The sequence below is a fragment of the Ovis canadensis genome, chromosome 2 (genome assembly GCF_042477335.2).
Source record: "Ovis canadensis isolate MfBH-ARS-UI-01 breed Bighorn chromosome 2, ARS-UI_OviCan_v2, whole genome shotgun sequence".
Taxonomy (NCBI): Eukaryota; Metazoa; Chordata; class Mammalia; order Artiodactyla; family Bovidae; genus Ovis; species Ovis canadensis.
Window position 1 is genome coordinate 188,001,892 of NC_091246.1, and position 26,884 is coordinate 188,028,775.

The window sequence follows — 26,884 nt, forward strand, 5'->3', positions numbered from 1 at the left end:
TGCAGAAGTTGCTTGTATATTTTTGAGATTAGTTGTTTGTCAGTTGCTCCATTTGCTATTATTTTCTCCCATTCAGAAGGCTGTCTTTTCACCTTGCTTATAGTTTCCTTTGTTGTGCAGAAGCTTTTCATTTTAATTATATCCAATTTGTTTATTTTTGCTTATATTTCCAGTATTCTGGGAGGTGGATCATAGAGGATCCTGCTGTGATATATGTCAGAGAGTGTTTTGCCTATGTTCTCCTCTAGGAGTTTTATAGTTTCTGGTCTTACGTTTAGATCTTTAATCCATTTTGAGTTTATTTTTGTGTATGGTGTTAGAAAGTGATCTAGTTTCATTCTTTTACAAGTGGTTGACCAGTTTTCCCAGCACCACTTGTTAAAGAGATTGTCTTTACTCCATTGTATATTCTTGTCTCCTTTGTCAAAGATAAGGTGTCCATAGGTGTGTGGATTTATCTCTGGGCTTTCTATTTTGTTCCATTGATCTATATGTCTGTCTTTGTGCCAGTACCATACTGTCTTGATGACTGTGGCTTTGTAATAGAGCCTGAAGTCAGGCAGGTTGATTCCTCCAGTTCCATTCTTCTTTCTCAAGATTGCTTTGGCTATTCGAGGTTTTTTATATTTCCATACAAATCTTGAAATTATTTGTTCTCGCTCTGTGAAAAATACCGCTGGCAGCTTGATAGGGATTGCATTAAATCTGTAAATTGCTTTGGGTAGTATACTCGTTTTCACTATATTGATTCTTCCAATCCATGAACATGGTATATTTCTCCATCTATTAGTGCCCTCTTTGATTTCCTTCATCAGTGTTTTATAGTTTTCTATATATAGGTCTTTAGTTTCTTTAGGTAGATATATTCCTAAGTATTTTATTCTTTTCATTGCAATGGTGAATGGAATTCTTTCCTTAATTTCTTTTTCTACTTTCTCATTATTAGTGTATAGGAATGCAAGGGATTTCTGTGTGTTGATTTCATATCCTGCAATTTTACTATATTCATTGATTAGCTCTAGTAATTTTCTGGTGGAGTCTTTGGGGTTTTCTATGTAGAGGATCATGTCATCTGCAAACAGTGAGAGTGTTACTTCTTCTTTTCCAATTTGGATTCCTTTTATCTCCTTTTCTGCTCTGATTGCTGTGGCCAAAACTTACAGAACTATGTTGAATAGTAGCGCTGAAAGTGGGCACCCTTGTCGTGTTCCTGACTTTAGGGGAAATGCTTTCAATTTTTCACCGTTGAGGATAATGTTTGCTGTGGGTTTGTCATAGATAGCTTTTATTATGTTGAGGTATGTTCCTTCTATTCCTGCTTTCTGGAGAGTTTTTATCATAAATGGATGTTGAATTTTGTCAAAGGCCTTCTCTGCATCTATTGAGATAATCATATGGCTTTTATTTTTCACTTTGTTAATGTGGTGAATTACACTGATTGATTTGCAGATATTGAAGAATCCTTGCATCCCTGGGAAAAGCCCACTTGGTCATGGTGTATGATCTTTTTAATGTGTTGTTGGATTCTGATTGCTAGAATTTTGTTGAGGATTTTTGCATCTATGTTCATCAGTGATATTGGCCTGTAGTTTTCTTTTTTTGTGGTATCTTTGTCAGGTTTTGGTATTAGGGTGATGGCAGCCTCATAGAATGAGTTTGGAAATTTATCTTCCTCTGCAATCTTCTGGAAGAGTTTGAGTAGGACAGGTGTTAGCTCTTCTCTAAATTTTTGGTAGAATTCAGCTGTGAAGCCGTCTGGACCTGGGCTTTTGTTTGCTGGAAGATTTCTGATTACAGTTCCAATTTCCGTGCCTGTGATGGGTCTGTTAAAATTTTCTATTTCTTCCTGGTTCAGTTTTGGAAAGTTGTACTTTTCTAAGAATTTGTCCATTTCTTCCACATTGTCCATTTTATTGGCATATAACTGCTGATAGTAGTCTCTTATGATCCTTTGTATTTCTGTGTTGTCTATTGTGATCTCTCCATTTTCATTTCTAATTTTATTGATTTGATTTTTCTCCCTTTATTTCTTGATGAGTCTGGCTAATGGTTTGTCAGCTTCATTTTTCCTTTCAAAGAACCATCCTTTGGCTTTGTTGATTTTTGCTATGGTCTCTTTTGTTTCTTTTGCATTTATTTCTGCCCTAATTTTTAAGATTTCTTTCCTTCTACTAACTCTGGGGTTCTCCATTTCTTCCTTTTCTAGTTGCTTTAGATGTAGAGTTAGGTTATTTATTTGACTTGTTTCTTATTTCTTGAGGCATGCCTGTATTGCTATGAACTTTCCTCTTAGCACTGCTTTTATAGTGTCCCACAGGTTTTGGGTTGTTGTGTTTTCATTTTCATTCGTTTCTATGCATATTTTGATTTCTTTTTTGATTTCTTCTGTGATTTGTTGGTTATTCAGAAGCATGTTGTTCAGCCTCCATATGTTGGAATTTTTCATAGTTTTCCTCCTGTAATTGAGATCTAATCAATGCATTATGGTCAGAAAAGATGGTTGGAATGATTTCGATTTTTTTGAATTTATTAAGGTTAGATTTGTGGCCCAGGATGTGATCTATCCTGGAGAAGGTTCCATGAGCACTTGAGAAAAAGGTGAAATTCATTGTTTTGGGGTGAAATGTCCTATAGATATCAATTATGTCTAACTGGTCTATTGTATCATTTAAAGTTTGTGTTTCTTTGTTAATTTTCTGTTTAGTTGATCTGTCCATGGGTGTGAGTGGGGTATTAAAGTTTCCCACTATTATTGTGTTATTGTTAATTTCCCCTTTCATACTTGTTAGCATTTATCTTACATATTGTGGTGCTCCTATGTTGGGTGCATATATATTTATAATTGTTATATCTTCTTCTTGGATTGATCCCTTAATCATTATGTAGTGGCCTTCTTTGTCTGTTTTCACAGCCTTTGTTTTAAAGTCTATTTTATTGGATATGAGTATTGCCACTCCTGCTTTCTTTTGGTCTCTATTTGTGTGGAATATCTTTTTCCAACCCTTCACTTTCAGTCTGTATGTGTCCCTTGTTTTGAGGTGGGTCTCTTGTAGGCAGCATATATAGGGGTCTTGTTTTTGTATCCATTCAGCCAGTCTTTGTCTTTTGGTTGGGGCATTCAACCCATTTACATTTAAGGTAATTATTGATAAGTGTGATCCCGTTGCCATTTACTTTATTGTTTTGGGTTCAGGTTTATATGCCCTTTTTGTGTTTCTTGTCTAGAGAATATCCTTTAGCATTTGTTGGAGAACTGGTTTGGTAGTGCTGAATTCTGTGAGCTTTTGCTTGTCTGGAAAGCTTTTGATTTCTCCTTCATATTTGAATGAGATCCTTGCTGGGTACAGTAATCTGGGCTGTAGGTTATTTTCTTTCATCACTTTAAGCATGTCTTGCCATTCCCTCCTGGCCTGAAGCGTTTCTATTGAAAGATCTGCAATTATCCTTATGGGAATCCCCTTGTGTGTTATTTGTTGTTTTTCCCTTGCTGCTTTTAATATTTGTTCTTTGTGTTTGATCTTTGTTAATTTGATTAATATGTGTCTTGGGGTGTTTCACCTTGTGTTTATCCTATTTGGAACTCTCTGGGTTTCTTGGACTTGGGTGATTATTTCCTTCCCCATTTTAGGGAAGTTTTCAACTATTATCTCCTCAAGGATTTTCTCATGGTCTTTCTTTTTGTCTTCTTCTTCTGGGACTCCTATAATTTGAATGTTGGAGTGTTTCATATTGTCCTGGATGTCTATGAGATTGTCCTCATTTCTTTTAATTTGTTTTTCTTTTTTCCTCTCTGATTCATTTATTTCTACCATTCTATCTTCTATTTCACTAATTCTATCTTCTGCCTCTGATATTCTACTATTTGTTGCTTCCAGAGTGTTTCTGATCTCATTTATTGCATTATTCATTATATATTGACTCTTTTTTATTTCGTCTAGGTCCTTGTTAAATCTTTCTTGCATCTTCTCAATCCTTGTCTCTAGGCTATTTGTCTGTGATTCCATTTTGATTTCAAGATTTTGGATCATTTTCACTATCATTATTTAGAATTCTTTCTCAGGTAGATTCCCTATCTCTTCCTCTTTTGTTTGGTTTGGTGGGCATTTCTCCTGTTCCTTTATCTGCTGGGTATTCCTCTGTCTCTTCATTTTGGTTATATTGCTGCATTTAGGGTGGCCTTTCTGTATTCTGGGAATTTGTGGAGTTCTCTTTATTATGGAGTTACCTCGCTGTGGGTGGGGTTGTATCAGTGGCTTGTCAAGGTTTCTTGGTTAGGGAAGCTTGTGTCGGAGTTCTGGTGGTTAGAGCTGGATTTCTTCTCTCTGGAGTGCAATGAAGTGTCCAGTTATGAGATGTCTATGGTTTTGGAGTAACTTGAGCTGCCTGTATATTGAAGCTCAGGGGTGTGTTCCTGTGTTGCTGGAGAATTTGAGTGGTATGCCTTGCTCTGGAACTTGTTAGCCCTTGGGTGGTGCTTGGTTTCAGTGTAGGTATGGAGGCGTTTGATGAGCTCCTATCGATTAGTGTTCCCTGGATTCAGGAGTTCTCTGATGTTCTCAGGATTTGGACTTAAGCCTCCTGTTTCTGGTTTTCAGTTTTATTTTTACAGTAGCTTCAAGACTTCTCCATCCATACAGCACTGATGATGAAACATCTAGGTTAAAGATGAAAAGTTTCTCCACATTGAGGGACACCCAGAGAGGTTCACTGAGTTACATGGAGAAGAGAAGAGGGAGGGGGTAGTTAGAGGTGACTGGAATGAGATGAGGTGGGATCAAAAGAGGAGAGAGCAAGCTAGCCAGCAATCACTTCCTTATGTGTGCTCCTCAGTCTGGACTGCTCAGAGATGTTCACAGAGTTATACAGGGAAGAGGAGAAGAAGGAAGGAGACATAGGTGGCCAGGAGGACAAAAAAGGGAAATTAAAAGGAGAGAGACAGATCCAGCCAGTAACCAGTTCCCTAAGTGTTCTCCATCATCTGGAACACACAGAGATTCACAGAGTTGGGTAGAGAAGAGAAGGGGGAGGGAGGAGACAGAGACAACCTGGTGGAGAAAAAGGAGAGTCCAAAGGAGGAGAGAGTGGTCAAGCCAGTAATCTTGCTCTCAGGTAAAATTGGGTACTGAAGGTTGGGTTTTTAAATGTACAAAATTGACAACAAATACCAAAAAGAAAATATTAAAAATCTAGAGTAGAGGTTGGATTTTCAAAAATACAATATTAAAGAAAAGAAGAAGAAAAAAAAATCATGAGGATTATTTAAAAAACACACACACACACACACAAAAATATATATATACTGCGTTTGCTTTAAAAATAGGGTCTTTTTTTTGAAAAGTGATAGTAGGTTATAAAAATTAAAATTAAAGGAGAAATAGAGGACTTAAAAATTTTAAAAAGTTTTTTTAAAAAAGGAGAAGGAAAAGAAAAGAAGAAAAAATAATCAAACAACAACATCAACCAAAAAAAAAAAAAGAAAAACAAGAGAGAGAGAGAATGGTCGTAAAAATAGTAAAGATATTTCTGGGACTTTCTCTGGTGTTGTGGGCAGTGTGAGGTCACTTCCAAGGTGGTTCCCTCTGTTTAGCTTCTTCTGTTTGCTGGTCTCTTTAGTGTCTGAAGGGGGGCGGTGGTGGACACTTTTTTTTTTTTTTTTTAGGCTCACTTGTTCAGTCGCGCTGTGGGGAGGGAGGGATGCTGCAAACAAATAACACTGGCGTGTGCTCGCAGTGTGTCAGCCACACTGGGCCTGCCCCTGCACAAGGCGCACACCGCTCAGGCTCTATGTTGCTCCACTGGGAACCGTCTGAGGCTGGCCCTAGGCTGCATGCACCTCCCTGGTCTATGCTGCTCAGGCTCGGCTCTCAGGGAGCCCTCAGAGGTGCAGATTCGGTTGGGCCTGCGTTTTGTGCCCTTCCCGGGACTGAGTAGCTCAGGTGTTTGGCAAATGCAGTTGCTGAGACTTATCGCCTTTCCCTGCTGCTCAGTTTTCCGGGTGTACCACTGGTGCCCCTTGTCAAGCAGATGGTGACTGTCCAGAACCCCAAGAAGTCTTAGTTAGCAAAGAAGCCTGCTTGCAGTTTGGTAGGTAAAGTCTCTCCAGGGCTGCGATTGCCCCCTTCCAGCCCTTAAGGCTCTGGCTGCCTTTCACCGGTGGGGGATGGTCTGCAGCCAGCTATTTCTGTTCCATCCTTTGTTCTGTGCGCGGTCCTAGTGGTGTCTTATGTTAGAGCTTTTTGCGTGGTAGCTATCTCACAGTCTGGTATGCTAGCCCAAGTTAGTTTGCTCTGGTTACATTTGGGGCATTCTGGCCTGATTCTTAAAAAGCACTGCAGCCCGCGCCTCCCTGCCCAGCCCTCACTTGCTAGTGGCGGATGAAGGCATCTGCGCTGCTTCTCCGCTTGGGGATTTACAACACCGTTGGGCTCATAATCTGTTGGTTTTAATTTTTTTATTTATTTTTCTTCCCTGTTATGTTGCCCTCTGTGCTTCCAAAGCTCGCCACAGACTCAGCAGCAAGAGTGTTTCTTGGTGTTTGGAAACTTTTCTCTTTTTAAGACTCCCTTCCCCAGGACGGGACTCCCTTCCCAGGATGGAGCTCCCCTCCCTACCTCCTTTGTCTCTTTTTTCATCTTTTATATTTTTCCTACCTGTTTTTGAAGACAATGATCTGCTTTTCTGGGTGCCTGATGTCCTCTGCCAGCATTCAGAAGTTGTTGTGTAGAATTTACTCAGCGTTGAAATGTTCTTTTGATGAATTTGTGGGGAAGAAAGTGGTCTCCCCGTCCTATTCCTCTGCCATCTTAGGACCGCCTCCCCAGGAGGTCAGTTTTCTTGACAGTTCAGCCATCTAGGACATCATCTCAAGCAAAAGGGGCCCCTTAACAGCCCTTTAATGTCACAAATATCACACAGCAACTTTAATGAAATTTAAATAATAAGCTAGGGACTTATTTATTTATTGCTAAATTGTCATCAACTAGTACTTATTACGCAGTGATTACATTTGGCTATATATGTTATTTTTAACTTATAAAAATATTTTAAAAATAATAGATTAGAAAATATGTGGAGAAAATAAGAAAATCACAATGAACAATAAGACAATAGGATGGAAAGGAAACCTAAATCAAAGGAGTTAGCAAAAATATAACACATTTGAACAATTTAGAGAAGAAAATCAGCTTAAAATCCCAATAGTCACTGAAGATCTCCTTCCTTACTTCCACAGGACAGTACATGATTTTGCTAATGAAGAACCCAGACCATTCCCTAGAGGATTAAATATATCATGTTTAACACTTTTTATTGTCCAAAAAAAAAAAAAATGCTGTGGTTCTGATGGCATCTGGTGAGCTTTATTCATTTATTTTTGAAGGGGAGTGGAGGAGGTGGGGCCTTTCCTGGTGGCTCAGACCGTGAAAAATCTGTCTGCAGTGCAGGAAATCTGGGTTTGATTCTTGGGTCAGGAAGATCCCCTGAAGGAGAAAATGGAAACCCACTCTAAAACTCTTGCCTGGAGAATTCCATGGGAATTAGGAGCCTGGTGGGCTACATTCAGTCCTTGGGGTTGCAAAGAGTTGGACACGAACAAGCAGCTAACACTTTCACTTTTCGCCTTCATGAAGATGAAATGTATATCATAGATTTTATTTATTTTAAAATTTGCATTTGTTTTATTTTTTCAATGTTATCTATTCCTTTATCTACTCATAATTTATTTTTTAATATAAATTTATTTATTTTAATTGGAGTTTCCAATTTATCTTAACATTTTTGCGGAGTTTACTATTTCTTCACAATTTCCCTGAAAATCTACTCCCTCACATTTCAACTGCTTCTGTTGGCAGGGAACATCATCCCTGTGCTCTGGAATCTCTGTCTGATGCTCCTGCTTTAGAAGGGTGACTGCTTTGCTAAATTCTGTAATTATATGATAAGTTTTGAGGGATCCAATTTTCATCTCATCTGTGAAAATATTATCCGAGCAAGTACTTTTCATTCCTCATTTGTTTCCCTTTATTTCTTTGTATTTTTTCTTTTTCACTTTTGTATATTCCCTGTTATTCTTTCTGAGGGTTCTGTACTATATTTCAGAAGAGTAAGATTTTTGTTTGTAAACATTTTGTGTTAGTATTTCTTCAACCCCTAATGACTCTTAGACAAAGGAGCAAGGCACCACAGGGACTGCTCACAGGGAAAGACTCTCTACATCCTTTGCTGTGATGACAAAACATCCTACCTGTGTGATTTATCAGTTAGCTCCACTTCATCTGCTTCTTGATTCCAAACTATGTATATAAGATCTCATGTCACCAGTTTATGCACTATGTTTCCATTATTGCAAACAAGAGATTCGAATTTTGTACTGCTGACTGTGGACGTCCCTTTGGAGAAGTATACTGAGAGATCTGGAGCCTGGGGCATCCTCACTGTACACTCCCCCTGGGCTCCTATAGTCCTTCCACCCGTTTCATGGTTCAGAGTTTTGGTTCTTTCCTGCTTTCATTGAAGAAGAAATTGCCTCTCCATTTATCATTTTTTGCATTTGGGTGATTCTGGAGAGAAAAAACGTTAAAGCCAGACTCTGCCATTATCTTTAAGCTGCTAGAGGTGCTAATGGTTTTCTGAAGGTATGGCACTGAATGCATTAAAAACATCTAAAACTTGAGCATTTTCTAAATCAAATCGTATGTTTGCTAGTTTGCATAAGTATAAGACATAGCAGTGGCTGGATCCTTCAGATTATAGAATTTTGCCTGGTTTAAGATGGAAGCCATTCCACCTGTGTTAGTAACTGCCAAGAATCCCATTCTTATGTTTGTCAGAAAAGTATTAAACATTAGCAACATCATTTTTTTAAGCTGGGAAGCTGAAATATAGAATATTTAGAAGAAATGCTTCAAATTACATGAAAAGAACAGATATGTACTATATGCCAACTATAATTTGTGCCTTCATATACATTGTTTAACATAATTCTCAAAAGAGCCTTCCCTTATAGGTATTATTTTTCTTGACTTGATAGATGAATAAATTGAGGTTCAAAATAAGAAGTGATTTTCTGATGGCTGTTTAGGCAGTAAATAGTTTATTAGTGATTTGGATTGCAAAATACTCATGGCCTCTTCTCTCCTAAATTCTTAAGCAATAGAGAGCAGATACCAGGCACAGATTAAGATTTTCATCAATGAAACTGTGCTGAAAAATATGCCTTAGTCCTCCTGCTTCATTCCTAATCAGGATTTTGGGACTTGCTGGGCAGAAATCTAAGTCTACAGGACAGACTCAGGGCAAATTCATCCAGCCACCTTCAGTGAAACTTTCAACCTACTTTGAGAGAGCAGGTTCAAGAAAGCTGAAAAGAGTTCATTTTCCACCCTGAGCATGTTACTACATGGACTTAGAGTAGAGATATTTAACAGGCATATCTGAGAGGAAAAGGAAGTAAATGGGAGCTGAGGCTACCCAACTGCTCCAACCCTATGTTACTCTTCCCCACTGTGGGCAGACGAAAGGACCAGGGACCCAGAGAAGTTGGAATGTTTCTTTCATTATTGTGCTCTCCTGGAGACAGGGAAGTCTCCTCTCCTTTATAAAAACAGAAGGAATGGGTATTAAGTGTCTCAGTCACGTTGTAGGAAAAATATGCAGCTTCCAGAGTCAGTGAGCTCTCTGCCTGCCTTCAGGATGCATCAGTAGAGGAGAGGAAACAAGAGCAATTGACTCTTGCCTTCAGTCTCCAAGCTTCTTCTCTGATAAAAATGGACAACTGGAGGACAGAATGCCTCACTTTCAGGGAGAGTTTGATTGGGTCTGTCTTTTGACTCCCAAGCCCTCCCACCAGTGCCTTGATTATGGTGTAGTCAGCAGCCTTCTCCAGCTCCATTCTTCTAGTCTGGGAGTTAAGCTGGGTCTCACTTTCTATCTGCTCCTTCACAGGAAGGTCAACACATTACTATTTTCTCCTCTTCTTCCATCTCTAGGACACTTACATCTGAGTTTCTCTCCTGACCACTCTTTTTTTAACTAGCCCTTTTTAATCTGCCCAATTTGCTGTGCTTTCTTTCTCTAGCTTATTGTTTTCCACAAGTGGATTTCCTATTCATGCCCTTTAATTCCTGCCTGTGATCATCTTGAATAAAGGTCAGCTTTCTTACTTAATAAACATTTACATAGCTTGTCCTATTTACAAAGTCCTTGTAACTAGGTCCTCCTAAATAACCTGGGAGGTGGTGATGTTGGTCCATCACTCAGTCATGTCTGACTCTTTGCAACCCCATGGACTGAAGCATGCCAGTCTTCCCTGTCCTTCACCAGAATTTGCTCAAACTCATGTCCATAGAGTCAATGACTCCATCCTACCATCTAATCCTCTGTCGTCCCCTTCTCCTCCTTCCCCCAATCTTTCCCAGCATCAGGTTCTTTTCCAATGAATCAGCTCTTCACATCAGGTGGCCAGAGAATTAGAGCTTCAGCTTCAGTATCAGTCCTCCCAATGAATATTCAGGGTTGATTTCCTTTAGGATTGACTGGTTGGATCTCCTTGCAGTCCATGGGACTCTCAAGAGTCTTCTCCAGCACCACAGTTCAAAAGCATCAGTTCTTCAGCACTCAGCCTTCTTTATGGTCCAACTTTCACACCTGTAGATGACTACTGGTAAAACCATAACTTTGACTATACAGACCTTTTTGGCAAAGTAATGTCTCTGCTTTTTAATATGCTGTCTAGTTTTGTCATAGCTTTTTTTTCCAAGAAGTAAGCATCTTTTAATTTCATGGCTGCAGTCACCATCTGTAGTGATTTAGAGCCCAGGAAAATAAAATCTGTCACTGTTTCCATTTTTTCCCCATCTATTTGCCATGAAGTCATTGGATCAGCTTAAATCTTCCTCTTCTGGACCTCCCTTTCTACTTCTTATTCAAATTTCCTCCTCTTTATTTTCCCCCCGATTCACCATTATTTGCCTGTCCCTTTGTTTCTTCCAATAAACCTCCTTTAGCTTTTCAGATAGATCTTCATAGACATCTGCTCTGGGGTCAACTGTGTGGAACAGTAATTTCCAGAAGCCTTACCACTCTCTGGGTACATATGTGGGAGCACTAATATTAATACCTAATTTTTCTGGCTCATTTCCCCAAACTGCTGATGCATGAACCCCAGCTTCCTAAAAATTAGTTCTTTAGAATGTTTAAAATCTCTAGAGGTATCTGTGACATATGCTGTCCTTTCTTGGAGTCTGTCACTAGGCCAGCCACAGCCACATCCTCCTGCTGCCTTGGCAGGGCTGTTTCTCTGCAACTGCTCTTCATGGTGAAGCCATTTCTGAAAATGGCTCAGTTTAGCACAATAGGCATGGGCACGCCATCGTGCTGCCCCTCTGGGTGCCAAGAGCCTCTTGCTGATTCCCAGCTCAGCATTTTTTAGCAGGTGGCACCCTGAACACTCCAGAAGTCACATCTGCTCTGTGGTGTATGGCAAAGTGACAGAGACTCCTGCCTCTGTTCTGGACTTAGGTAAAAGTGACCCAGGGCAGTACAGTGGGGGATTGTATCCCTTTGCTCAGACTGCCACAATAAAGTACCATAGACTGGTTGGTTTAAACCACAGAAATTTCTCACAGCTCTAAAAGCTGAAAATCCAAGATCTAGGTTCTGGCAGGGTTGGTCTCTCTTGAGGCCTCCCTCCTCAGCTTACCTTCTCTTTTTTGTCCCACATGGTCTTTTCTCTGCACATGCCCATCTCTGGTGTCTCTCTCTAGGTCCTGTTCTCTTCTTATAAAGGAATCAATCAAACTGAACTACAGTCCACCCCAAAAGCCTCATTTTAACCTAATTCCCTCTGAATACCTTGTCTCCAAATATAGTCACATTCTAAGGTACCAGGATTAGGGCTGCAACATATGCATTTGGGGGAGACATGCTTCAGCCTGTGATAGGTACCACTACAATTCAGATCACAGAGAAACAGTTCTTTCTCTCTCCCCATGGTCCAGACTTAGACTCTGAAGAATAGGGTCTAGTAACCCCTTCTACATGTCACTGGAAATTCCTACACATCTTTGGAAGTTGGTTTACTTGCTAAGTTATGTCTGACCCTTGCAACCCCATGGACTGGAGCCACCAGACTCCTCTGTCCATGGGATTTCCCAGGCAAGAATACTGGAGTGTGTTGCCATTTCCTTCTCCAGGGGATCTTCTCAACCCAGGAATCATACCTGGCACTCCTGCCTTGCTGGTGGTCTCCTGCATTGCAGGTGAGTTATTTGCCGACTGAGCACATGTCATTCCTGTGTTGTTCCTATTCCTAGAGATTCCACAGAGCCCATGCTAAGAACCAGACCTGGAGCCAGGTGAGTTCAACACACAGACCCAGACACACCAGAAGCCTCAACTATGAAGACTATCTGGACTTAAAATGAATTCCTGGTAAACGCGATGCTCAGGGCATTATTGAGACTGTAGGCTCTACAGTTAGACTTGTGCGCATCATCTTAATTCAGCCTAATTTAGCTGTGTGACCTTGGATAATTCACTTAACTTCTCTGTGCCTTAGTTCCTTTATCTCCAACACAGCATTGTCAATTAACAGTACACACCTCAAAGGATTATTAGGAGGATTAAACTTTTCAATATAAATAAAACACTTATAAAATAGCAGAATATATAAGAAACATTCAACATATTCTAAATCTTATTACAGTATTTTAGTTGCCATGATGATGTGGTCACTCATCTAGAGTCAAACATCCTAAAGTGTGAAGTCAAGTGGGCTTTAGAAAGCATTACTACAAATGAAGCTAGAGGAGGTGATGGAATTCCACCTGAGCTATTTTAAATTCTAAAAGAGGATGCTGTTTAAGTGTTGCTCTCAGTATGCAGCAAATTTGGAAAACTCAGCAGTGACTATAGGACTGCAAAAGATCAGTTTTCATCCCAATCCCAAAGAAAGGCAACGTCAAAGAACATTCAAATTTCTGAACAGCAGCATTCATTTCACATGCTAGCTTCAGCAGCTAGATTTAGAAAAGGAAGAGGAATCAGAACTCAAATTGCCAGTATCCATTGGCTCACAGAAAAAGCAAGAGAATTCATGAAAACATTTCCTTCTGCTGCACTGACTATGCTAAAGCCTTTGACTGTGTGGATCATAACAAACTGTGGAAAATTCTTAGAGATGGGAATACCAGAGTACCTTGCCTGCCTCCTGAGAAACCTGTATGCAAGTCAAGAAGTAACAGTTAGAACTAGACATGAAACAACATTATTTGTTTGTTCCAAATCAGGAACTGGTTCCCAATTGGGAAAGGAATACATCAAAACTGTATATTGTCACCCTGCTTATTTAACTTATATGAGGAATACATTATGCAAAATGCCAGGCTGGATGGATCACAAGATGTAATCAAGATTGCCAGGAGAAATATCAACAAGCTCAGATATGCAGATGATACCACCCTAATAGGTACTAGAAGAAGAACCAAAGAACCTCTAGATGAAGGTGAAAGAGTAGAGTAAAAAACTTGGCTTAAAATTCAACATTCAAAAAATAAGTCCAGTCTCATCACTTTGTGACAAATAGATGAAGAAATAATGTAAACAGTGGCAGACTTTATTTTGGGGGCCTCAAAATCACTGTGGATGGTGACTGTAACCATGAAATTAAAAAACACTTGCTCCTTGGGAAAAAAGCTATGAAAAACCTAGGTAGCATATTCAAAAGCAGAGACATCACTTTGCGAACAGAGGTCAAAGCTGTTTAGTCAAAGCTGTGGTTTTTCCAGTAATCATGTACAGAAGTGAGAATTGGACCATAAAGAAGGCTGAGTGCCAAAGAATTGATCCTTTTGAAATGTGGTGTTGGAGAAGACTTTTCAGAGTCCCTTGGACAGCAAGGAGATCAAACTAGTCAGTTCAGTTCTGAAGGAAACCAACCCTGAATATTCGTTGGAGGGTCTGATGCTGAAGCTGAAGCTCCAATATTCTGGCCACCTGATGCGAAGAGTTGATTCGTTGGAAAAGACCCTGATGCTAGGAAAGATTGAGGGCAGGAAGAGAAGAGGGTGACAGAGGATGAGATGGTTGGATGGCATCACTGACTCAGTGGACATGAGTTTGAGCAAACTCTTGGAAATAGCGAAGGACAGGGAAGTCTCCCATGCTGCAGCCCATGGGGTCACAAGGAGTCAGACACAACTTAGTCATTGAATTACAACAAAAAATGCCATGGAGGAGAAAGTGGGGCCGGAGATTTTAATCTGAATTATCTCTATAAAAAGTAGTCAGTAAACATGTAGAAACAAGAGCATAATTATTACAACATTTACCACATTTCAATACTTATTCAGTTCTTACATAGGTTATTTGATTTAATCCACTGAAAGGTAGCATTGTTCACCTCATTTTATAGATAAGAAAACTGATGAACAGTGATTTTTAAGAAATTTGACCAAAATATCACACAACTAACAGGCAAAAGAGCTAAGATTTGAACCTCTCGCTTTCCCCCATATCTCATTACCTTGCCTTGTAATTAGTACTATTAAGTTCAAAGTCGCTATCCCACTCACCTTCTGCTGCCGAGCATAAACAAACCATCTCCACCTCTTGCAGGTAAAATGTGTTTTTATCTGGTTGCCTTTCACTGTGCCCTTTAATTCTGTGCTTAGATCACTATTTGGTCAGTGCCAAATAGTGTTCCAGCAAGTTTTGCTGGAACAGCTTTAACAGGCATAGAGGACAATCTCCCAATGTGGATGGGGTATAGGGGGGCACATCACCCCTAGGGTCAGGTGAACCACAGCTATGCACCAGGAGTTTTCTGGAAATGGGCAGATAGTAAATATCTTGGCTATATAGGCCACGTATCCTGAGTCTCTATTATGCCTACACAGCTTTGCTATTGTAACACAAAAGCAGCCATAGGTAACACATAAATTCAACAGCATGGCAGTGTTCCAATAACATGTCATTTACTAAAGCAGACAATGGGCCACTTTGGATTCAATTGCCATTCTCTACTTTATACACAGTTCTGAATTTAATTTTCATCACAGTGCTACAAATCTGGTGTGCACATCCTTATTTGACAGTGTGGAAATGAACTTTGGCATGGACTGAGTGCAGGACCTACAAGTTTGAGAGGCAGGACTCCTTGAGAATGTCAGCTTTGGGACCCTGTGTTCTGTTTCAGCATGCCTCACGCCTGAGTTTTCTACTCCCCATTCCCTGTTCACATAGACCTGAGTATTTATGTGGCTGCTTATGTTACAGTCACATCCCTTTGATAGGCGGTGTGATCTGACTGTCACTTTTCTGACGCTTCCTGGCAGCGGATGACGGTGATGTTATCACTTCTTAGATACACAAGTTCAGAGCTTAAGAATCTGTTCATATCTTTTTTGCTCCTTTATGTGAACCCAGGTAAAGTCTCATAAGATAGGGTAATTTTTCATTCACACCTCTTAGTTTCTAGATAAGAATAAGAGCTTCAGCGGGACAGTCATATTTGGTTTTCCATAAATCAGAAATAATATTACTTGCTTTGTAGGATTGTTGTGCAGAATCAATGAAATGATGTTGGTTAAATGCTTAATATAGGGCTTCCCAGGTGGCGCTGGTGGTAAAGAGCCCAGTGAAGGAAACAAGAGACGCGGATTCTATCCCTAGGTGAGGAAGATCCCCTGTAGGAGGGCATGGCAACTCACTCCTGTAGTCTTGCCTGGAGAATCCCATGGACAGGGGAGCCTGGTGGCTCCAGTCTATAGTCCAAGAGTCAGATGCGACTAAAGTGACTTAGCACAAATGCTTAATATGGTGTTTGGAACATAGTAAATGTGGATTAAACATAGCAATTATTACTTATTTCTCTGTCTTCTCTCATGTTCTCCCCCACACCCTTGCTAGTGCTAGGCTAGCACTCATCATTTCTAGTTTTGGAAAAATAGCACAGCTCAGGATTTCTCAGTCTCAGCACTACTGGCTTGTTAGGCCAGCTAATTCTCTGTTGTTGAGGGCTAGTCTGTGGATTCTGGAATGTTTGGCTGCATCTGTGACTTCTACCTATTAGATGAGAGTAACATCCCTTCATTTGTAACAGCCAAATATATCTTCAGACATGCCAAATTTTTCCTGAAGGACAAAATTGCCCCCAGTGGAAAACTATAGACACAGTCCATAATAAGCCCCTTTCGTTAATCTCCATTCCAACACCTAGGGAGCCAGAGAGCTAGCTGACCTCTGCTTCAATGCCCTCTGATTGGATCAACAGGGAGAAACTGATCTAAGCCAAACCCATCACAATTTATCTCTTGTGAGTATGAAATTAAAATTGAAAGCCAATTTTGACTTTAAAGAAGGACTTTAAAATTGAACCCCTTCTACTTCAGCAAGACTCTTGCCCCAAGGAGATGAATGCTCCAGGGAGACAGGACAGTGTCTTAGACCAGATTTTGCTCATGAAAGAGAAAGTTAGTTTGCAGAAACAGAGCATGATGCTTAGAGAAGCAGAGAGGAGAGATGGCAGGCAGAGCCCTGCGTGGGTTTCTCGCCATTTCCACATTCAGGAGAGGGCTGATGATCTTTCTCTCCTGACTTTGGTGAACTTCTCCTTGTCCCTTTAGTAAAGAGCCAAAGGTCTGTTTTTGTATGTTCTTCACTTCCACAAACTGAAATGAGACTTTTGCTAGGTTGTTCTACTTCTTCAGGCCGGCATTGTGATTTAAAGAGAAAACCTGTGTCTTCACACATTCTGTAACATATTCAGGAGGCTGAGGGAACCCGTAAGTGAATATAAAAGCACAAGTAGATAGATTGATAAGAGCTACCTCCTAGGACAAGACATCGCCTTGGGAGCACACCACTTGTGGAAGGCTTGTTGGCATTTTATTATCCACTCTGCAAGGTAAGGTGATAATTTAGCTATTCTAATTCCCACCAACTGCAACTTTAGTACACAAAATATTTCAACTTAAGTGTACCACTCCTCCACTCTTTGAAAAGAGAATGTAAATTTGTCTTTCTGATTTTTAGATAGAAGAGGTTTTTCTTAGTCTGTATCATTTTTGCTGGCAGCTTAACTGTCAACAATAAATAATGTATGTAAGACACAATTATAGAAATTTACACAAAGCCAGAGTTTAAAGTGGACTAATTTTTATGGCTTCCTACCCATAAAATGGTCTAATTTTTAGCAATTTTCTGCTCATGAAAAACCCGGTTTAAAAATCAACTCATCTTTGAAGCAGAACATGAACAATGGCTGTTTTCACTTACAACAGCACAGAGCTTCTAAATGTTGATTGGTATTTCATGAGAAATCTGATTTTTTCCCCCTCACCTGCTGATGAAAGCAAATCCACTGCAAATTACACAAGTGAAATTCTTTATTATCCTTTGTTACCTAAGTCCTAGATATAAAGACAGAGCTCTTTTAACACATGTGAAACGCATGGATGCTACATAAATGGATGTTTGTTGAACAATCATTCAACAGGGGTTTGAATATTTATAAATATCCATCAGGGTTCAGCCTGATTTTAAAATCCCTGTTGCTCGAGGTCTCCAGCTGCCATCAGCGCTTCCTTAACCTGCTCTCCCTAGGCAGCAAGACAACGGTAACACCATTTCCTCATTTGTTGCACAGAGCAAATGTAGCCCTGACCTCAGAGTGAAGAGGCCAGTGTTTTGGACCTGTCCTTGCCACTAACAAACATGCTGTTAGTGACAACCCCTGACCTTTCTGGACTGTAGCATGCTCACCTGCTAAATGAGGAATCTGCATTAGATAACTTCTAAGGACTTTTTAAAGGCAACATTCCACAACTGTAAAAAGTGTGATGAACTGTCTAGCAGCTGACCCCCAGTTTTTTACAGAGCTGAGGTGTCAGGCTGATGGTCTCTTTAGCTTCTGAGAAAAGCACTTTGGAATATTATTTAATTGCATAGTTTCATCAAGATGTCTTCACACAGCTGTTACAAAAGCATCTATATTTTTTGCCAAATAAGTCAATGAACAAGTAAAATAAATGATGCATGATAGGCTTACATAACATTCAAAAGAAAGAGAAAGCAACGAGAAAATAAGGATGATGAACATTTATGCATAGGATATTCTTTGGAACTCATAGAAAATATCACAGTCATAATATATCAGGATGAGAATGGGATCAAGGGATTTAATTGTAAGCGTCTTTCCAAACAAGATATTTATCTACTCATTTGCTGTATTTGTCCAACAATTTTTGGGGGGATACTATGTGCAGGTACTCTCCTGGACTTTTCTAGGGATAAGCAACACAGACAAGACTTCTGTGTGCATGGAACTTGCATTATAAAGGAAATGACAATGAACAGGTGAACAAAAATTAAATAAAATGTTTAGGGAGTAATAGCATTATGAAGAAAATAAAATGTGAAACATGATGAAGAAGAGTGGCAAGTGGGGAGCAAGAAGCATGAAGTGGCTGGAGAAAGAGACAATCATTTGAAGGCCAAGGAGAATATAGTTTTAGGCAAAGGTATCAACTAAGTACTAAGACTCTGAGAAAAGAGACTAGCTCTGGGAACTTCCAAGGGAAAGCAAAAGGCCACAGTGGCAAGAGTCTATTAGGCAAAAAGAAGAATTACTTGAGGAGAGATCAGGGCCAGAGCCAAAGCCAGACCACAGACAGCCTTCTAAGCAATGGGAAATATTGAATTTTTTTAAGGTTTCAAAATTTATTCTATTCTCTATGTGCCAAATATACCACTTGTGCCTTATGCAGCATCTAAGAAAGTGAATAGAATCACAAATATAACTAGAAAGTGTCTTAACAGACATCCACAATAATAACTGTACATAATAATAGCAATACAGATTTACAAAATGCCAGACATTGAGTAGAAGAGCTTTAATGTATTCACTCAAGTGCTTCTTACACAACCCATGAGTAGTTAGAACCAGAGCCCTTTATAGATTAAGAAACTGAAGCTTAGAAACTTTCCATGTGATTTGTCAAAATCTACCTGATTAAAAAAGTCAAAGATGAAGATCCAAACCCAGGTTTCTGATTCAAAAATCCAATTTAGATTCATTTAAAATGATGGGGGGACTTTCCTGGTGGCCCAATGGTTAAGAATCTACTTTCCAATGCAGGGGACACAGGTTCCATCCCTATCCTTAGTTGAGGAACTGAAATCCCACATGCCAAAGATCAACAAAACCCACGAGCCACAACTACTGAGCCCTCACGCTCTGGAGAACTGCACCACAATGAAAGATCCTGAATGCCATAACAAAGATCCTGCAGACCACAGCTAAGACCCTATGCAGCCAAATAAATCAATAAATAAATGTTAATATATAGATACATGTGATGAAAGCAATGGAGATCAGGAAGGGGGCCTCTGGCTGTATGAAAGTTTTGTGAGGAAAGAAATCTTTGTTGTGATGAAGCCAGCAGAACCTTGAGGAGCTCCTTTCTCAGAACTTACACTCAAAAAGATATTGACATAAATCTAAAATTTTCCATTTTTCAGGTTTCAACATACTTATAAAAGAGAGAAGGAGAATGTATATCACTTTGCACGCTTTTAAAAAAATATTCACATTTACTTTTCTTTCCATAATTTGTCCCACTTTTCCCTAAATACCTTTTTCTTCTTTATTAAATCATTGGTTCCTATGGTTTCCATCTGTGCCCCAATTCCTCTATTTTCCTATTCCCTGCCTAGCTTGACTGGTCCTCTCTCAATGCCTCCTTCTTTTAGACACCTGTTCATTTATTCACTTCTTGATTAAGGGGAGGATGTGCACACTCTTAGGGGAATCCAGGCCCTACTTTATTGCATCGACATCTGATTATGAGAGGTGTACCCACTTTTCCTAACATATTAGATATGCCCCCTTACTGTGGTAGGCCTTGGCACAAACATTTACAGAGCTGATGTGTTTTACCTGGTGAGTAAAAGCAGGAGTGAATTACTAGAAGAAAAATAAGCACAGAAGTTGAGAAGATACTGAAGAAGTAAAGGCTAAAGGCCAAGGGGGTTTGTAACAGAGGCCAGGTAGTAAATACGAGGATGGACTCACAGAGAAGTGCAAGCAAGAAAGAATACAAAAATAGGTGAGCACCCATGAACTTGAGCATCCATCATCCTAGAAATCAGGGAGCAGGGTAAGGTGATCAGAGGAGTAACAGCTGACCTAAAGAAAGAGTAATGTGGTAGACACTGAGAGAATGAATAGGCAACCCTGAAGTCAGGAAACATAGACCTGCAAAAACAAAGTCAGCAAAGAATTGACCAGCAATATCCCAAAATTCACTGGCAACATTTATTTTTTGCTTGCTGGATCCATTACCAAGTAAACGTGGCAGGTGAAAGAAAGTGCAAATGTTAGTTGTTCAGTCAAGTCTGTTTTGATCCCATGGACAGTAGCCCATTCGGCTCCTCTGTCCATGGAATTCTCCAGGCAAGAATGCTGGAGTGGGTAGCCATTCCTTTTTCCAGGGGATTGAACCTGGGTCCTGTGTATTGCAGGCAGATATTTTACTGTCGGAGTAAAATCATTACCAGGTAAATGCAGCAGGTAGAGGATGATAACTAGTATAGTAACAGTATCAGGAAAAGACAGACATAACTCCTCTGTCAGAAAGTTCCTTGCTGATTCTGTGCACCACATGCACCCATCTGCAAGGACTTTGGCAGAACAGCTGGAACAGAGCCTGGGCAAAAGGCAAAATGGCATCATAGAAACCTCTCTTCATACATTTTTTTGTACTTACTACCTCGTTATATTTTTTCTACCTAGGATGGTGATTTTATCAGGCCAAGTATATCTATTAGCACCAAAATTCTTCTAGGGCTGACCATTTGAAAATAGCTTTAGAATGTTTTATTAGTCACAGTAAATATAAATTTAATTTTCTTTTCCTCTAGCATTAATGTGATGATCAACACCTCTCTTTACCAGACCTCCCTCAGACTTCCACTCTAGCATCATTAGACATTATACTTGTCATTTTTAGTGACTGTATTTGTGTCTACCTGTTTACTCCTACTCTTTCAAGGGTCCTTGGCCTGTGATCCATACATCTAGGCATCCAAGGATGGGTTTCAAGGAACCATGAGTTCTTGGAAACTTCATATAAATTATATATGCTAGTTTACATATGCCTTTATTCAGCTTCTTAAAGGGGTCTATAACCACCAAAAAGTTTTAAAATATTATGCCATTCCCCAGACTCAAATGATTATTTTCCTATCAGCATCTTTCAGTTCAGTTCAGTTCAGTCACTCAGTCGTGTCCGACTCTTTGCGACCCCATGAATCGCAGCATGCCAGGCCTCCCTGTCCATCACCATCTCCCGGAGTTCACTCAGACTCACCTCCATCGAGTCCGTGATGCCATCCAGCCAACTCATTTTCGGTTGTCCCCTTCCCTTCCTGCCTCCAATCCCTCACAGCATCAGAGTCTTTTCCAATGGGTCAGCTCTTCACATGAGGTGGCCAAAGTACTGGAGCTTCAGCTTTAGTGTCATTCCTTCCAAAGAAATCCCTGGGTTGATCTCCTTCAGAATGGACTGGTTGGATCTCCTTGCAGTCCAAGGGACTCTCGAGTCTTCTCAAACACCACAGTTGAAAAGCATCAATTCTTCGGTGCTCAGCCTTCTTCACAGTCCAACTCTCACATCCATACATGACCACAGGAAAAACCATAGCCTTGACTAGTTGGACCTTAGTTGGCAAAGTAATGTCTCTGCTTTTGAATATACTATCTAGGTTGGTCATAACTTTTCTTCCATGGAGTTAGCATCTTTTAATTTCATGGCTGCAGTCACCATCTGCAGTGATTTTGGAGCCCAAAAAAATAAAGTCTGACACTGTTTCTACTGTTTCCCCATCTATTTCCCATGAAGTGATGGGACCAGATGCCATGATCTTCGTTTTCTGAATGTTGAGCTTGAAGCCAACTTTTTCCCTCTCCTCTTTCACTTTCATCAAGAGGCTTTGTAGTTCCTCTTCACTTTCTGGCATAAGGGTGGTGTCATCTGCATATCTGAGGTTATTGATATTTCTCCTGGAAATCTTGATTCCAGCTTGTGTTTCTTCCAGTCCAGCGTTTCTCATGATGTACTCTGCATAGAAGTTAAATAAGCAGGGTGACAGTATACAGCCTTGATGTACTCCTTTTCCTATTTGGAACCAGTCTGTTGTTCCATGTCCAGTTCTAACTGTTGCTTCCTGACCTGCATACAGATTTCTCAAGAGGCAGGTTAGGTGGTCTGGTATTCCCATCTCTTTCAGAATTTTCCACAGTTTCTTGTGATCCACACAGTCAAAGGCTTTGGCATAGTCAATAAAGCAGAAATAGATGTTTTTCTGGAACTCTCTTGCTTTTTCCATGATCCAGCAGATGTTGGCAATTTGATATCTGGTTCCTCTGCCTTTTCTAAAACTAGCTTGAACATAAGGGAGTTCACGGTTCACGTATTGCTGAAGCCTGGCTTGGAGAATTTTGAGCATTACTTTACTAGCATGTGAGATGAGTACAACTGTGCGGTAGTTTGAGCATTCTTTGGCATTGCCTTTCTTTGGGATTGGAATGAAAACTGACCTTTTCCAGTCCTGTGGCCACTGCTGAGTTTTCCAAATTTGCTGGCATATTGAGTGCAGCACTTTCACAGCATCATCTTTCAGGATTTGAAAGAGCTCAACTGGAATTCCATCACCTCCACTAGCTTTTTCGTAGTGATACTTTCTAAGGCCCACTTGACTTCACTTTTCAAGATATCTGGCTCTAGATTAGCGATCACATCATCATGGTTATCTGGGTTGTGAAGATCTTTTTTGTACAGTTCTTCTGTGTATTCTTACCACCTCTTCTTAATATCTTCTGCTTCTGTTAGGTCCATACCATTTCTGTCCTTTATCGAGCCCATCTTTGCATGAAATGTTCCCTTGGTATCTTTAATTTTCTTGAAGAGATCTCTAGTCTTTCTCATTCTGTTGTTTCCCTCTATTTCTTTGCATTGATCGTTGAAGAAGGCTTTCTTATCTCTTCTTGCTATTCTTTGGAACTCTGTATTCAGATGCTTATATCTTTCCTTTTCTCCTTTGCTTTTTGCCTCTCTTCTTTTCACAGCTATTTGTAAGTGATGTTATTCTTTTTCTTTAGGACCTACTTGATGCCATCTCCATTCTAGATTTCCCAAGTCAAAATCAAATCAATCTTTACTCTCAATTTCTATTGTGGTTTTGATGAAACTCTAAAGAGAGCACATTTCAAGTTGCCTTATGGTAAGGTCAATAATTGGAGCTGCCCTAGTGGCTCAGGTGATAAAGAATCTGTCTACAATGTGGGAGACCCATGTTCATTCTCTGGGTTGGAAAGATCCCTGGAGAAAGGAATGGCTGCCCACTCCAGTATTCTTGCCTGGAAAATTCCGTGGACAGAGGAGCCTGGTGTGCTATAGTCCATGGGGTCACAAAAGAATCAGACATGACTGAATGACTAACACACACACATACACACAAGGTCAATAATTAAATGCCCATCTATCCGTAGGGATAGGGGGAAGCATACTGCATTTGTGTTCATGCGCAATGGTTGTAGTCGTACTTTATAAACAGTAAATACACAAAATAAAGGTTTCTGTGTTGAATTGAATAGGGTACTATCAATTTTTAATAGATTTAACAGACTCCAGAAGGTGTCTGCCTGGGTCTTTGGTATTTACTGTACTTCTTGTTCTTCTCTAACTTTGACCTCTTGTTGATTTAAGTTCCATTGGCTTAAGTAGAGTAGCTTCTGCAATGCCTGAGCAGCCTTACTCCATACACATACTCCCAACCTCAGTCTGACACAGTATTGGCTCTCAACTTGCCCTAAGCACAGATTTCTGCCCACCAGTTCCCTACAGTTCTATGTAAACTTCATTTTCAAGTCAACCTCTCAACATTCATTCAAAGACTTTTGGAAGAGGCTTTTATTATATAGCAGTGACTGAAGTTTAGTATGGGAAATCAAATGATGAGTAATAGACACTGACATACAACTACCACCTATAGTTTATAGAACTTTTAATGTCAGTGTTGGTCCCTGATGTGATACCAGGCTCAAATCACATTTTAACTCCTCGTTGATTATGTTCACTTTTCTTTACTGGGCACAAGAAGAAAGTTGTGAGTGCTAACTCTTGTTAGCCTCTAAAAGGTGCTAGAAGGCTATGCTGTTGTTTTCAGAATTTGATATTACATACATAACCAAAGTTTGAGAGCCATGCTTTATTTTTCTAGTTTTATGATTCTGTTTTGCTGCCATCCATGAACTGCTTTGTCCTAAAGCAGAAGAATTACACATTAGGGTGAAAGATGTTTCCTCCAAATATAGAATAGTTGCAAAGCAATCATAATAATGAAATGGACTGTGGGCGTAATGTGCCTGTGTTTTCTCATTATAGCATATTTTGCTGTGATGTTCCTGTAATAAATGTACCACTGGTATGTATTAAAGATGATATAAGTGACCATTAGAAAAATATTATTGTTCTCCCATGACAATATCAAGGACTGCTTTTTTATTAAAAAGGCTACTATCCTTTGTATGTTAAATTTTTAAGTGGATTTCTTTATTGTAATGTATAAGTGATAGAAGAAAGTTTAGTAGAACACTTACTTCACTTTCCTTTCTCTGTTGTTTCTCATTTGCCCTGGTGTCTTTGAGACTCCCAATGATACAAGGATCATTTCCACTTTTAGATGAGACTGATCAGCCCTTGAAGAACCTCTGAAAACTCAGACCTATATGAGTGAATGAAACCTTGATTTTTGACTTAAGATAATGAAAGAATAAAAGAGAAATAGTAACTCCTTTTATGCAGAATGGATCAGCATTAGAGCATGGCCAGGTCCTGTTGTCTCCATCCTTCCTCCTTAATCTCCTTCTACTTGAGCTGTACAAGCAACAGTCAACACATGTGTATTTGTTATGACCACTGAATTTCTAGCTCTTTAATTTCCTGGGGTGTTGATAGCTCCAAGGGATTTGGGTGTTTGCTTACCTGGAAAGTTTCTGAGTATTGTTTGTATTGATGACACAATATTCATCCACTAGTGCTGAAATTACACTACTTATACCTACCTTTCCCCCTGGGCTTCTGTGCCAGCTTAGTGTTTCTTTCCTTGTTCAATGTATCCCACTCGTTTGTCTTCTCTAAACTTCTTAGTTTTAGCTCATAAGGCACACACACATACACATCTATCAAATACATATGTACTTTATACGTATGATCATGTCTGTTATATGCATTTGCTATGCTTACTCAGTCATGTCTGACTCTTTACAACAACATGTACTGTAGCTCTCCAGGCTTCTCTGTCCATGGGGATTCTACAGGCAAGAATACTGGAGACGGTAGCCTATCCCTCCTCCATGGCATCTTCCCAACCCAAGGATGAAACCCAGGTCTCCCCCATTGCAGGCAAATTCTTAACCGTCTGAGCCACCTGACAAGCCCATGCATGTGCTATACATACGTATTTCTTCATCTTGATGAAATGGCTCTCTCCTTTTTTCAGGCTTCCCTGTGGCTCAGATGGTAAAGAATCTACCTGCAATGCAGGAGACACAGGTTCAACCCCCGGGTCAGGAAGATACACTAGAGAGAGGAAGGGCAACCCACTCCAGCATTCTTGCCTGGAGAATTCCATGGACAGAGGAGCCTGGTGGGCTACAGTCCATGGGGTCACAAAGAGTCAGACACAACTGAGCAACTAACGATTTCACTTTTACTTTTCTCCTTTTTCCAAAACTCAGTCTCTAAATATTCTACCCCAATCCATGCTTCATGATTATAACCACCACGATAACACTAAGAACTAACTAAAAACTGAGCCTGCAGAAACACCACAGAGCCAGAGAATCTGTTCTAATTAGCTCCCCTCCTGCCCAGATACTTAAAACTGATCATCACTTGGATGGATGTATATGCATACACTACACAGGTCACTGCATCTCTTTAGCCCTCTTAGAAGATTAACATGAGATTTCCCATGGGTGACTGAAATAACCCACGTCTTATTTTGTCCAGCATGCTGTAGAAGCTGAGTTAACTTGCTTAAGTGAGCCACAGGGCTTTTTGTACTTAGTTCCATTCAGTAGAGGGACTAAAGAGGTACCATTTAAAGTTTTACCATGCAGATACCTGTGGTGATGACTTAACAGAAAATTTTCAAGTTTTATGAAAAGAAAATGGACTCGGAAGCTGAATCCATATGAGATGATTATCTTTACAAATACCTACATGGAAGGCTGAGCACTGAAGAATTGCTTTTGAACTATGGTGCTGAAGAAGACTCTTGAGAGTTCCTTGGACAACAAGGAGATCAAACCAGTCAGTCCTAAAGGAAATCAACCATGAATATTCATTGGAAAGACTGATGCTGAAGCTGAAGCTCCAATACCTTGGTCACCTACTGCAAAGAGCCAACTCACTGGAAAATACCCCGATGCTGGGAAAGATTGAGAACAAGAGAAGAAGGCAGCAGAGGATGAGATGGTTGGATAGCACCACTGACTCAATGGACGTGAATTTGAGCAAACTCTAGGAGATGGTGAAGTACAGGGAAGCCTGGTATGCTGCAGTTCATGGAGTTGCAAAAAGTCAGACATGACTCAGTGAATGAACAATAATAACAACAATGTGGAAGTACTGATAAAAGTACAGGATTTTCTGAGTTGCTTTTGCCTGGTCTCTCTCTTTTTAGGCCAAACTCATTGACATCCAGCAGCTGGTAACTGTTAATTTGAAAATAGAAATACCTTTGATTTTACCGCAAGTCCTACTGAATCAAATGTGCACTTCTATCGGGTTACTGCTAAAGAGTTGTATTTTTGTATCAG